We start from the raw sequence: 12,562 nt of genomic DNA on the forward strand, positions 1-12,562 counted from the left end.
GGTCTTCCTGAATCCAGGGCAGGTTCTCTATCCACAGCGGCACTTAGCTGCCCCTGGGATATCTTTAGGCTGTCTCTTTGCACCCTGTTTCCAAGAAACGTATATTTTGTTTACACAATGAACATATCTCCTCCCCACCAATATATTTGTATTTCATTAAATATTTATCAATTACATGTAAAAATTTTTGGCATTCTTTTTTAAATTTTGAGTTCCAAATTCTTTCTCTCCCTCTTCTTCCCCTTTCCCATTCTTAAGAAGGAAAACAATTTGATATCGATTATACATGTGAAGGCATGTGAATCATATTTTTGTATTAGCTATGTTGTAAAAGAAAACACAGATCCCCTCAAAAAAAAACCCAAGAAAAATAAAGCAAAAAAACCAAACAAACCAAACTATGCTTCAATCTTCATTCAGACTCCGTCACTTCTTTCTCAGGAGGTGGATAGCATTTTTCATCATAAGTCCTTCAGAATTATCTTGGATCATTGTATTAATCAGCTAAGTAATTCACAGTTGATCATTGAATAATATTGCTATTACTGTGTACAATGACCTGGCTCTGGTGAGCATTTATTCTTTTAATGTCCTTTTTAAATTTTTTTTTTTTGCTTCTCTTCTAGATTGTCTTTCACTTCTGTATTTGCATTTCCAATTTATTATTTACTTGTTGCTTTCGTGAGGCTTGCCGTTACAGATGAAAGTTTTTCTATTCTGCTCGTCATTTTTGCTACATAGGACCCAATTCTGCTCTCATAATTTTCATTTCTCTTTTAAACCACTCAGAAGCAGTATGTTATGGTTCCATGTTTTCCTCAACTTCCACAGAGTCCTCTATCATTAAATGTTGGGTCATTTTCCTTTATTTTGTGGCTTTTATTCATAGATGCTTGAACTCATTTACTAGATCTGGAGGCCATATTTCCTTTGCTTCTTTCATGTTTCTTTCCTTCCTAACTAACTTTTAGGTGGTCAGAACTGGTCTTAGTTGAATGCTGTGTTCTTTTCTCAGTCTTGGTGGAATGCTGCCCAGCTCCCCACAAGCACAATGTCCTGTCCCAGTGACCTGTCCCACTTCCTCTGTTCCTTAGTTCTTTGGCCTGGCACTGGCAGTTCACACCCTGCTTTCCTTGGCACTGGCAGTTCAAAGTTTTGCAGACTTGCTACTTCCAGGTTGCACCACCAGCAGGCTTTTGCTTCTGAAGGGCTGTGGCCAAGCTGCCTGTTGAGATTGGAGAAAACATCCATACACTGGAGCTGGGGTCTCTAATGCACTGGGAGGAGGAAGGTAAGGACCAGGAGATGTGGGTTTTGTTGTAAACCTGTGTTGTGTCCTTGGGTCTACTAGTGAGGCCTTCTTGCAGGTAGCATGCAAGGTGGGAAAAGGATGCTGAGTGAGCTCAAGGTCAGTGAGCATCCATTCCTAAGGTTGGAGGGAAGGTTAACCTTTTCCCTTTTTTGCCTATTTTTTCTTCCTTTCTTCCTTTTTCTTTTTTTCTTTCTTTCCTCCTTTCCTTCCTTCTTTTTTTTTTCTTTCCTTCTCTCCTTCCTTCATTTTTTTTTGGATTCTTGATGTCTTAGCCCATGGAAACATTTGAACTTGCTTTATCTTTGGTGCATAATTTTTGAGAGGGTTTGAGAGGTCATGATGACGTGAGAAAATGACTAATCCACTATCTTGATACTTATGTCACCAATAAGTCCCTCCAATAGCTTTCAAAGACTTTGAACACTTAATCTAAAACTTATGATTGAAATTGGGCAACTTATTACCCCTTACTTTTGAGAGAAATGATTATTTCTTTCATATATTAATAGCTAATTACTGAATTAGGGCCAGGTTTTTTTCCCCTTTTCTACTTCTTCATCCAGAAATCAAGTAGTATAGGAAATCTTGGACAGAGACTTACCCAGGCTAAAATCTAAGCAAAAACAGTAAAGAAATTCTAAGTTTAGGCAAATGGGTAGATTCCTGCTCATTGTGTTTACTTGTACAGGCCTGGGAAAATGTGGATTCTCCCTTTTGTCAGATGGGTGATATGGATATTGATAAATCTTTTTTGACCAAGATTTGAGTGCTCAATGCCATGTACCTCAACACCCTCATTGAAATAAGCCCACCTCTCCTTATAATATTCATTCTCTCATTAATTGTTAACCAGTCAGAGTTGATTACAACCCTCAGGAATACCCACTCTTCCAAGAGCATATAAACTGGAACCCACCACCACAAGCTGTCTTTGGTCCAAGAGAGATGGCCAAATGACCATTCCTTTTATTGATATTATGCTAGTATTATTAATAAAATGATTAATTGCCCAGAAACTATGTCTCTCAAATTTTTTAAGCATCACACTTTGAGTGACGCAGGATGACTTAATTGAGTCACCACCTGCATCCAGTCAACTCCACCTTTACACAGAGATGGTGGGTTGATAGAAATACTTCTAGGAACTGTGGTTTCACTTGTGTATTTCAGTCTACTAGGCAGCCTTACTAGGTCACTGAAGCTCCTATGCTCTAGTGTAGAAGGACTTTCTTAATTACTATTAAAGAAGACATCCAAATCCATTGATGGATAACCTTCTGATGATGAAGTCTTTTTGAAACTTAATTAGGTAAGTCCTTTGCAGACAGATGTATAGACTTTCTCCAGGTCTATACCTGAAGTTTTCTCAACTTGGTAGAACCCACCTTGGCCTGAGCCCTTTTAAAAGCTTTGGGTCACTCCAAGTCATGAGGGGGTATTGGAGCAGGATTTAGCACAGATTAATAATGAAAAAGAAGAAAATTAAGCAGAAACAGAGGGGCAGCTCCATCCAGGCTGTCAGTAATAGCAAGAAGTGAAGGCAACCTGAGGAACGAGGGCCTTGGAGAGTCCATGCTGTCTGATCAGCAGGGGATTTGATATACTTTGGAGTTTACCTTGTTCTCATCTCTATAGGTGGCACTGTGCCAGCTATAGTAAACATTATATTCATAGTACTTGCTGCCAATTCCTACCTAAACTCTAAATCTATGATCCTAAATCCTACCTGTCTTTCAATAATAACAACAATAATAATGAGGGCCATCTCCAGTCGTCCTGATCTATATCTGGCACTGGACCCAGATGGCTCCAAAGCAGAAAGTGAGGCTCCTGACTTTGCACAGCCCTCCCTCACTCAAATCCAATTCACTTGCAAGTCATGGCATCACCTCCCTGATGACCTGGTCTTCTTTGAGAACAAAGGACAAACAATAACAATAACATTAGTAATAACAATAATATTACAATAGCTAACATTTATATAGCACTTTACGCAGATTATTTCATTTGACCCTCACAAGAACTTTGTGAGGTAGTTGCTATTATAATTCCCATTTTACAGATGGGGAAACTGAGGCAGACAGAGGTTAAGTAGCTTTCCCAGGATCACACAGCTAGTAAGTGTCCGAGGACAGATATGAACTTAGGTTTATCTGATTCCAGTCCCAGCGCCTCTATTCACTGTGCCACCCAATTATTTAAGGACCTCTTCATTTACATCACGTTCCTAGGTTGCATTGAGCCACTGTGACATTGGCCTCCTTGGAACTTGGGATTTTTGGTCCCTCTCTTTTGACAGTTATACCTGTTTGCCTTATGACATCTGAAATGTGAAGATAGTTCACCCTGATAAATATTTACTCAGGCAGCTGAGACCGTAGTAGTTGATGAGACCTTGTTCTGCCTGTTCCTTGTGTGTTGGAGGAAAAAAATCACCTTTTCAGGTCTCTCTGACCTGGTTTCCAGTGGAAAATTACTGAGCTCACCTTGGATTTGAAGGGAGAAAGGGGTGGAGAGGTAAGATTTCCTGAAGAGAAAGCTGTCCTGGTACAGAGAGAATAACATTTTCTTGGGAAAAGAGTTACCTGGTTACCCTGACAATGGAAATTTACTGTTCAAGTCAGCCAACAACTTCCGCATACTGTTCAGTACTGCTTGAATTTTCCAGATACTTAGCTGCCTTTTATGGTGTATAGTCTTAAAATCGACATCGTGCCTTAAGAAATGCCATTTGGTAAGACTTTTCTTGCTGGGGAGGGAGAATTTAATTTATATTTTTTTTAAGAGCTCTTATAATTCAAATGTACCTGTAATAGTTTTATTATACTAAACTTAAAACATGAAATATATTACTCTAATTTTTGAAGTGATCGAACAAAGGCTTTTTTTTCTTTTGAGGGTGATTTTTGTTGGGATTGCAATGTAACAAAATGTGTCTTCTTAGAACCAAGCTCAAATTGTTTCTATATAGATGTTTGCTCAAGTGGTGAAGGGGTTTGTCTCTCCTCACTTTTTTCTTTTTTAAAGAAAAAAAGGATGAACTTCATAGGGATTTTTCAGTGTCTGTGTGAGTGACCTGTGATATCATTGCTGTAAGGGCCAACCCCTTTCCTCAAACTCTTTCCACAGACACAGATCATACTTGTCTATGATTTACAGTCCTAGAGAACTGCCTGGGATTTTTGTCCATGGTTGCCACACTAGTATGTGTTAGAGACAGGGCTTGAAACGAAGGTCTTCAACTCTTGTTTTCCTGACTCCAAGGCAAACACTTTATCTATTCTCTCTTTGCTGCTTCACAAAAAGAAAACTAATATTTCACTAAGATTCTCCTTTGTGTTGTGTAGAATACATGGGCATGGATAGGTGGGCTGTGAGGGATGACCTCCTGCCTCTGAGCACGTTGCTTATTTTAGTGGGTTCATCTTTTTGTTTAATATTGAGTTTAGTGGATTTATTAGATGAATGAATGCAAAAGCATTTCTTAAGCCTTTATGGTGGGCCAAAACTGTGCTTTGAAGAAAAGTAGCTCTTCATTTGGAGACTTTATAATGGCTTATACTGGATTGCTTTAAGAATTACCAAAAATGTAAATGTCCCTCATCTGAATTATATAATACTTGATATCAATTAATGATGCCATCTTAACAGTCTGTAGAATTATTATATCAATTTAATGGCTATTTAGGTTGCTGGGATGTCTCATGATTGTTTTCTTTCTTGATAAATATTAACTACTTCTCTAGAATTTTTGTTTTCAATGGCTAAGGAAGAAAATTAAGAACACCTATCATTTGGATCCAGAAATATGTTTTGTATGTTAGACAACTAAATAATTCCCAGGTTGCTTCCCTAAGATTTATTTTGGTCCTAGTAGGGAAGAGGAGGGTAATTTTGGAATCGGGAATTTTTTATCTAGGAGAGTATTTTACTAGGATACCACTTTTTCATGTAAATATGATTCTGCTTTATATCCTCAGCCTTTAAGATGACATGTAGTACATAGTAGATTCTTTAAAATGCCTGTTTGATGACTGACTGACCTTCTGCGTACTCTCTGGGTTTTAATAACATTGTTCTCTCTTGGTTCTCCCATTTTTCTAACTTCTCAGTATCCTTAGCTAGCTCTTTATCCATGTCATGCTCACTAACTCTGAGTGTCCCTCAAGACCCTCTTCTTGTGCTCTCTATTTTTCTGTTCAATTATCATCTCTTTGCAGATAATTCCCATATCTATATATCTAGCCCTAATTTCCCTCCTGAGCTCACCAACTGAGCAGTCCCACATCACTAACTGCCTTTTGCACATCTTGAACAAAATATCCCATAGGCATCTCGAACACAACACATACAGAGCAGAACTCATTATCTTTTTCCCTGAACTCTACCAATTCTTTACTCTCCAATAAGTCTAGAAAGCATTACTAATAAACCAGGCTCACAATCTTGTTGCCTTTCTTGATTCCTCACTTGCACTTCATCTACACATCCAATCCACTGCTAAATCTTGTCTGTCTTCACAAAATCTCTCACATATCTTCTTTTTTCTTCCCTGACATAGCCACAAACCTAGTATATCACCTGGACTATTCTAGTTGCCCTCTATTTGGTTTCCCAGCCTCAAGTCTCTCCTTACTCTAATCTAGCACTCCTTAAAATGTGGATTGCAACACAAAGTTTAAGAAGCACTGAAGGGGTCGGGAGTATAAAAAGTTTAAGAAGCCAAAGTGATTTTCCTAAAGATTTTTCTAAAGATGATATGGTCTGATCATATCATCCCTCTCTACATAAACTCCAGTGGCTCTTTATTACTTCCAGAATTGTTTGGCATTTAAGGTTCTTTATAACCTGATCCCTTCCTACCTTTCCAGTCTTTATATATATATATATATATATATATATATATATAAAAACATATATATATATATAAAAAAAATTATATTATATTTTAATTACATTATACATAATTATATATAAATATATAATATATTATAAAATATGTTATATTGTGTATTTAATATATATTTAATTTATTTAATATTTATTATATATTATATCTTATATTATATATATATATATATATATTTTTTTTTTTTTCTCCTCCACATACTCTAGGATTCAGTTAAACTGCCCATTTGCTGTTCCTGCAACATAACACTTCAATCCCCTCACACTATGCGCTTGTATTGGCAGTTCCCATGCCTGGAACATGCTACCTCTTTACGTCTACCTTTTACCTTTTCTAGCATCCTGTTTTATCTATTCTCCATGCATATGGTATGGTCATAGTTACTTAATGGCTTCTCCATTAAAATAGAAACATAGATTTCAATCTGGAAGAAACTTAGAGGCCATTAAGTACAACATATTCATCTTACAGGTGAAAGAAATTGAGGCCCAGAAAGATTGTGAGAATTTTGAATCCATAAGATTAAAAAAGAGGGGCAGCTAGGTGGCGCAGTGGATAGAGCACTGGCCCTGAAGTCAGGAGGACTTGAGTTCAAATCTGGCCTCAGACCAAACACTTGACACTTACTAGCTGTGTGACCCTAGGCAAGTCACTTAACCCCAATTGCCTTAAAAAAATAAATAAAAAATTAAGAAAGGTTTTGCATGAATAAAATCAATAGAAATAGAAAGGAAACAGCTGAGAAAGTTTTTAAACAAATATCTTTCATACAAGTATGACATACTAGATATATAAGGAATAAACATAAATTAATAAAAGCAAGAGTCATTCCCAATGGGTAGGCAAAGAATATGAATGGTTTTCCAAGCAAGAATTGCAAAACATGAACAGCCACTTTTTTTTAAAAAGCTCCAAATCTCTAGGAAGAAATGCAAATTAAAATAACTTGTTTCACCCAGTAAATAGCAAATTGGCAAAGATGGGAACAGACAGTACTAGTCAATGTTGGAGGTGCTGCAGGAATGTAAGTATACTAATGCAGTTAGTGGGAGCTGTGAATTTATTTATCCATTCTGGAAAATAATTTGGAATTATCCAAGAAATGTAACTGAACGATTCATATCCTTTAACTCAGGGATCCTACTGTTGAGCTTATTTCTAGAGGAAGTCAAAGGCAGAAAGAAATGTTATCAACATTTCATTGCAACCATTTTGGATGTAGTAAAAATAAACTAACTTGGAAAATATAGAGAGCAAAAAGCAAGAAAAGAAAAGTGCTTAAAACAGAGCCTTAGAAAGCACTCGTGCTTAGGGACTCTGACATGGAAGAAGAGAACTAAAATGGAGGAGTAGGGCAGATAGGAGGAGGACCAGGAGAAAGAACAGAGTAACCAAGTGAAGTGTTATCCAAAAGATAGTGATAGAGATGGTGATCAATTGTCAATATAGTCAATATGACAAAGAAGTCAGGAAGGATGAGGATTGACAAAGGGGAGATTTGAACTCAGGTCTGCAGAACTCCAATGCCATCTCTCATATTCCCTGTACTCCTCTGCTTCTCAGCCTTCATTTTCTGTGAAGTGTTATTTGGCAATTGTATTTGTATAATGTGTCCTGGTAGTTTAATTTCCTCCAACATCCTCTGCATTTTGTAGTTATTTTGAATGGTAATTCTCTTTGCATTATGTATTGTTAACTTTTGCTATGCTTTGTAAAATGCTGATGATTTTTATGTATTTACTGTTTATCCTGCTACTCAAGTGAAACTATTAATGATCTTAATTTATTTCTTTATTGATTCTCTGGGGTTTTCTAAATAAGCCATCATGTTATGTACAAATGGGGATAATTTTATCTTCACTTTGCAGATGTTTATGCCTTTAATCTCTTACTCTAGTATGAATATTATTTCTAGTACTATGTAAATAATAAAGGGGAGAGGGACATTTTTGCTTTATCTAATATTTATCAGGGAAGCTTTTAGTACTTCTCCATAAACAATGCTAGCCATTTTATTTTTTAAACATATTTATTATTCATTTATTTTAAAGCATTTGTTTCCAAAAAATTTTGTGTTCTAAATTCTCCATTTCCTTTCTCTCCCTCTCCCACCTATTGAGAAAGGAAGAAATTGATAGCAATTATACGTATGATATCACACAGGGAAACAAGTTCACCAGCTATTTTATTTAGAAATATACTTTTTTCATAATATTAAAAACAGCCCTTCTATTATTATATTTTTATATTTTTTAGTATAAATGATTACTGTATTTTTCCAAGTTATTTCTTTATTGATAAAGTTGTACATTTTAATATGATTAAATATGCTAATTATTTTCATAATGTTGAACATGGTTTCATAGTATAAATTCAACTGTCATGAATACCTTTTTGAATCTATCTACCCATCATTTCTCTTTATAGAAGATACCTAGGATTTTATTTATTTATTTATTTATTTGCACTACTATTCATGAGTTAACTGGGTATGCATTTCTTTATCTGCTTTATTGTTCCTTGCTTTATGTATTAAGATCTTATGTAACTTTGGTTTTATTTGCTTTTTAAATGCTCGAAATGCCCTTGTAAATCCATTTGGACTTGGATTTTGTTTCTCTGGTAGTTTATGACTCGTTCAGTTATACTTTCTGAGATTGGGTGAAGGTCAACCTTGTTTTATTACCTTGGACATTTTTATGTTTAGCTAGCCATCTTTTTCTTTTAAATTCTCAGTTTGGATAGCATATGATTGTGTACAATGGATTTTGATAATTTTTTTAAAATGCCCTCAGTTTTAAGTTTATTTTTTCATTTGTGAGTTTATTAATTTGATTTCTTTCATTAGCTAAAGCTTTGTTGACTTTATTGTCTTTTTTATACAAAGTTCATTTTGTTTCTCATTTTAAAATTTTCTATTTTTTTTTGACTCATTCATTATTTGGGATGTCATTTAGTTTTCATTTAGACCTATATCTTTTACTTGTGTTCCCTGTGTTTAATTACTATTTTAATTATATTATGATGTATAAAGTATCAGTTTGCTATTTCTACTTTTTATGCTTGTAATTTTTCCTGTACTCTAGCGCATACTAAGTATGATATGATCCATAAAAATATATATATATATATTCCTTAATGTTTTAATGCATTAACAAAATGCATGAGTTTCAATTTAGTTTTTTTCCAACAGTCTGTTTCTATATTTTACTTTTTGTTCACTTTTCTGTTACATTTATAATAATTATTGCATTATCTATGTGTTTTCTGATTCATGTAATGTAACATAATGTAAAGATGTTTTCTTGTGTAACAGTACAAGCTATCAGATAAAAGGTGCTGGACTAGGGGTAGGGAAGACATGCTCAAATCCTTCTTCTGGTCCTTACTAGTTATGTGACTCTTAGCAAATCCTTAAATATCTGAGTTTGAAAGTCCTCATCTGTAAAATCAGGGAACTGGAATAGAATACCTCTCTTCTACCTTTAAAGTTATGATCCTATATTTTCTCTTGACATTGAGTATTTTCATTTTTACCACATCAGATAGCAGGACTTGAACTACTGTTTTTGTTTTGTTAATATCTGATGCTTCAGTAATTTCTGTTTCAGCTTGTCAGTTTTTCATTCTATGTGTCTTTATTTTCTATTTTTTTAATGTTGAATTTCATTATCTTATTTGTTCTGACATTGTGTCTTTTTTCCTCTGTCTCTTTTGTATACTTTTTGTTTCTGTCTCACCATGGTCTCTGTTGTTGAAGCCATTCCCTTGCATTATAATGGTTAGCTTTACATTTTACACACACACACACACACACACACACACACACACACACACACACACACCCTTCTTCTCTGTACTTACTTTTGCTTATTCTAATTTGATTCCAGTCTGTTCACACAAGTTCTTCACTATTCCCCTACCCATTCTCATTCACCTATTTTGTTCCAAGTTCCTTGACTTTACTCAAATTGTTGGTTTAGTTTTTTTTTTTATTCCCTTTACTTCCTCTCCACCCTCCTTCTTCAAAACCTTTTAACTTAAGTAATGTTCTTTTTGCTTCTCTTTTCTGAAGTGTCCATTAACCTTATTTCTGTCTCCATCTAACTTATTTTGAATCATACTGTCCTCCCCTTATAACTGATCTCTAGTACTGCTATCTATCCTCCACCATTTATACCTTTTCCTTTGGTGCCAGAGATTCTACCCCACACTCATGGTTCTCTTATCTCTGTAATGGTTCTTTCATTGCCTCCTTCACTGGCCCCTTGACCATCTCATTCAATCTCACAAATCACCACTTCACAGATGACTCCTTTATCTCTCTAAGTCTAGTGATGAACTTTCTTTCCAAGTTTTCTCCCACTTTCCTTTTTTCCCATTGACTATAGGACATTCCTACATGGATGTCACATCACACTCAACCTGTTCAAAACTGAAATTAAAATTTCCCATACTGCTACCACTATTCACTGAATCTCCGTGCTTGAAATATCAGTGTTGTCTTTGATTCTTCACTCTTGCTCATTTGTCACAATCAACTGGTTACCAAATATTGTCAATCTCATTTTAATATCTTTTCCAACTATATTTTTTTTTCCATTTCCCTTTCATCACCACAGTAAAGACCCTCATTTGTCCTGTTTGTCCAATGTGGTAATATTCTAGTGGGTGGTCTTTTATCTACCATCTTTTCCTTCTGCCTTCAGTTTAATTCTTACTAAGAGCAAGGTGTTGTTCTAGGTGTTAGGGAAGGCAAAGAAAAAAAAAAGCAACCCCAGCCCTCAGGAAACTTGCATTCTAATTTATGTCTTTATAATCTCTTCTTAATTTTTCTGCCAGAATAGTCTTCCTTATGGATAGACATTGCTGAGACATTCTTCTACTCAAAAATATTAAGTAGTTTCCCATTACCTTTGGAGTAAAGTTAATTTTCCCTCCTTCCTTCCTTTCTTCCTTCCTTCCTTCCTTTCTTCCTCCTTTCTTCCTTCCTTCTTTCCTTCCTTCCTTCCTTCCTTTCTTTCTTTCTTTTTGCCAATTCTTTTGCCGTCAAGGTCCTCCACAATTTAGAGTCACCCTACTTGTCATGATACTTGTGAGCTGGTTGGTATATTTCCTGGAGAACATGGGTAGTGAGAGCTTACTAGATTTGCTGTCTTTCAATTTCTCTGACAACAATGATTCTGAACTCTTCTTTGATTGAAGGGATTCAAAATCATATTGTGTGATGAGTGGTTGAAAGAACTCAAGATCAAAAGTTTTAAAAGGGCTTATGATATCTGTTTTCGAGCAGCTGAAGGACTATCACTCAAATTTAAGGGCTCCTGTACAACTTCAGAAGCCAAGTCTAGGATCAATGGGCAAATGTCAGTGACAGAATTCAGTTTAATGTAAGGAAGAACTTCCTAATGATTAGATTTTTTTTTAAAACTTACTTCAGAAAGGTAAAGAGTTTCCCATCCTTAGAGACATTTCAGTATATGGTACCTTCAGGAAAACACTGTGGTATAATAGAAAGGGTAGAGGATTCTGAGTCAAAAGACTTTAGTTTGGGGCAGTTAGGTGGCACAGTGGATAGAGCTCTGGCCTTGGAGTCAGGAGGACCTGAGTTCAAATCCACCTCAGACGCATAACACTTACTAGCTGTGTGACTCTTGGCAAGTCACTTAACCCTGATTGCCTCACTAAAAAAGAAAAAAAAAAAAAAAAAAACCAAACAAAAAACAAAAACAAAAAGACTTCAGTTTGCATCCTATTTCCCTTACTAAGTAGTCACTAACTGTGGTCCTGATTGAGCCACTTAGTGCCTCTGGGCCTTAATTTCCTTTTTTTATAAATAGGAGTAGGTTGGACGAGATGTGCTCTACTGTCTCTTCCAGCTTCAGATCGGTGACTTACGAAAATCTGGTCTGGGATGTTGTGGAATGATTTCATGTATTGCTCGTGCTGTTGGACTAGTAGACCAATTCTAGGATTCTACAAATGCACAGGTACCTGGAAGTTGTCAAAGTGTGGGAAGAGTCACAGGAGGCACTGTGGCATATTATAAAGAGATTTGGTAGTGTAAAGACTTAGACTTAGAGCCAGGCTTTGAAGCTTAGTTATACAGGTGTGCCACCTTGGGCAAGTCACTTATCTTTGTTTGGTCTGGTCATTTAGATAGAAGTCTAGGCTTAGTAGAAGCATAGCGTTGGTTTGTGTAGCAAGGAGTTTGGATGCTCAATTTCATGTCAGTTCTAAAGCATGGGTTTAAGAAAAAGTGAAGTAAATGAAGGATAAGAGTGGCAATTTGAAAACTGTGTAACAAGAAATAATAATATGTTGCATAACAAAGAAAAACT

General features: G+C 35.7%; 1 protein-coding gene across 3 annotated transcripts in view; it reads left to right on the top strand.

Annotated features, from left to right (window-relative positions):
• Positions 1 to 12,562, top strand: part of NEDD4L (neural precursor cell expressed, developmentally down-regulated 4-like, E3 ubiquitin protein ligase) — a 452,792-nt gene that overhangs the window by 109,005 nt on the left and 331,225 nt on the right. The window contains exon 1 of one of the 3 annotated variants that reach the window (XM_027868837.1): positions 3,973 to 4,046. The exons of the other annotated variants lie outside the window; for them this stretch is intronic. The gene's annotated coding sequence lies outside the window, so the exon portion shown is untranslated. Of the gene's footprint in view, positions 1 to 3,972; positions 4,047 to 12,562 lie in introns of those variants that run through there. 3 annotated transcript variants of the gene reach the window in all.

The sequence above is a fragment of the Vombatus ursinus genome, unplaced genomic scaffold, assembly GCF_900497805.2.
Source record: "Vombatus ursinus unplaced genomic scaffold, bare-nosed wombat genome assembly UNPS02014791.1, whole genome shotgun sequence".
In the NCBI taxonomy this organism is placed as follows: Eukaryota; Metazoa; Chordata; class Mammalia; order Diprotodontia; family Vombatidae; genus Vombatus; species Vombatus ursinus.